We start from the raw sequence: 2,501 nt of genomic DNA, 5'->3' as shown, positions 1-2,501 counted from the left end.
CTTCATCCTTTTTTTTTTTAATACAATTATCTGATATCTTCCCATGGTTAAATTTGAACATTGTCATATTCAATTAAAGGTGGCTTTCAATATAACATTTTTTTTTCAATCCGTAAGATTCAAACTATCAACCTTGCGTGAGAGAAATTGACTTGTTTTCACTTGACCTGACCACAGTTAATTATAATCCAATTTGATAGTTAGGTATATGGTGTCCGCATTCAATGTTCCTGACCCTCCATTTCATCTTAGAATAATTTTTGCCATTCATTTAAACTAATTTTTAAATTTATTAAAATAAAAAATTAAAAAATTTCATATTAAATTTGAACTATTTAAAGTACATATAAATAGTTAATTTATAAAGTTTATAATAAATTTTTTAATATTAAATTAAGTCATTGAAATTATATTTGAATTGTCTAGAGTTTATTTAAATGGTTAAATTGTAAAATTATACTCCTTTCGTTCAAAAATATAAAGCATGTTTTGAAAAGTTAGATGTTAAAAAATGTAAGATATTTTTAATATTTCGAGGCATAATCAGTCTTTTTTTAAAAAAAATACCCATATTAATAATGATTTTATATTTATTGTAGGGTATTTAATAGGAGTAAATATGAAAAGATAAGATTAGTTAAAAAGTAGGTAACTACTTTATTAGGTGGTGAAATTTAATTAAAAATACTTTAAATTTTTTAACAAAAGGAGTAAAATATTTTTTATATTAAATTAAATTGTTAAATTAAATTTGTACTGATCAAATTAATAATGAATAGAGTAATGAAAATTTTAAAATTTTTTATACTTTTTATATGAATAAATATAAAAAATATTTAATTAACTTAAATGAACGATAAAAATTAATTAAAATTGAAATGAAAGGTCAGGATGGCTTCTAACTTGATGAGCACAGTGCTCATCAATCGAACGCAAATCCTAAGTATATGTGGGGAAAACTCTGTTCATTGATCTTATGTTCAAATAAGTTTTATTATCTTTCTTGTTCTATTATTTCAATACTCGAACCCCTTATCTACTAATTTTTAACTTATGGCCACTGGTTATATACTTTATTACTTACTCATTAGTTTATTTGATAGTATTAGAGCTTTTTTTTTTAATTAGAAAAAGGTAAGTTTGTGGCTTTTTTTGTAATCTGTAAGGCTATTATGGTTTTTCAAAGTAAGAGTATAGTGGTCAATTGGTTGTCTCATGGTCCACCAATAATAAGTGACTAAATAGAACTAGAACACCCCACTCGATGATTGTAGGGATTTTTATCCCCCCTTTTTTGGGAGTAACAAATTGTAGCCACCAAATAAGTAGAAAAGCAAGAGTTTCGTCTTTTGTTTTGTTTTTTTTTTTTTTTTTAAGTTCAACCTGTTCAATCATTAATCACCACCTCCATACACTAAGGCAGAAGTTAATCAAAAATTTAAAAAATGACATTTGCATTTGAATCAAATTGTTTGCTGTATTTTTGCCGGGAGTGTGTTAGAGAAACTGATCCTCAAATGATGCAATAAACTTGATTCCTCAATTAAACAATGAGCCCAAGAATTTTTTGTCACAATTTTTTCAAATTCATGTGCTAAAAAAATGAAAGATAAAAAGAAATAGAGATAAAAAATGAAAAAAAAAAATTGCAAGATGGGGTAGGAATAGAAATTATAGAAAAATCTAAGATAAAAAAACATAAGAAAAATATAGGAGCCATGTTATGGATCTACTAGTTGGATGACTACACATAATTTTTTAGAAGAGATATATTCATGTATTTGTTAGTTGTTATTCCTCTAATTCTATTTATAAATTATTTTTAATATATTTTATCAAAACCACAAAAAATATTAAAATTCATTAATTCTATCTAAAAATTTAATAATTTCTCAACTTTACTCTTATTAAATATACATATTTTAATAACATATTTTTTTCTTCTACATTCAATGGAGATAAATGAAAAAATTTGTGATAAAAATTTAATGAAATGACTTATAAATAGGAAAAAAAAATATTCTTTTTTTTTATAAATAGATTAAAAAAAAGTATTGTTGGAGGGATTATGTAGGTGCCTTATTTTCACTTCCATAGGCAAAAGTGATAGTTTTTCCCTTGATTTCATGTGCTCACAGATTTTACAATTGAAGGCCATTGATTACAATTTTTCTCTAACCTTTCTCCACTTTTGCCACTCTCTCAAAATGCTTTAATTACCATGTTGCTGAAAATAACCTCTCTTCCTTCTAGAAACATGAGTGAGGCTTGGGTCAACATACAATTTTATTTTAACCTAAAATATATAGGGATGTTTTGGTAAATTAAAGGTATATAATATATGTGTGTGCGTGTGTGGGGCTGACAAAGTGGCAATAAAGTTAAAAAAAAAAAAAAGCACAAAAAGAAGAAAAACAAGTCACAAAAAAGAAAAGCCAAGCACAAAAGAAATTAATCAAAATCAATAAACCTAAATTTGATCAAGCAAACCACCGAAGTCT

This window comes from Prosopis cineraria, unplaced genomic scaffold (genome assembly GCF_029017545.1).
Source record: "Prosopis cineraria cultivar Desert tree isolate PC_DT_omini unplaced genomic scaffold, ASM2901754v1 PC12, whole genome shotgun sequence".
NCBI classification, from domain to species: domain Eukaryota; kingdom Viridiplantae; phylum Streptophyta; class Magnoliopsida; order Fabales; family Fabaceae; genus Prosopis; species Prosopis cineraria.
The sequence above is the reverse complement of the archived record's forward strand: the minus strand, read 5'-3'. Positions refer to the sequence as shown.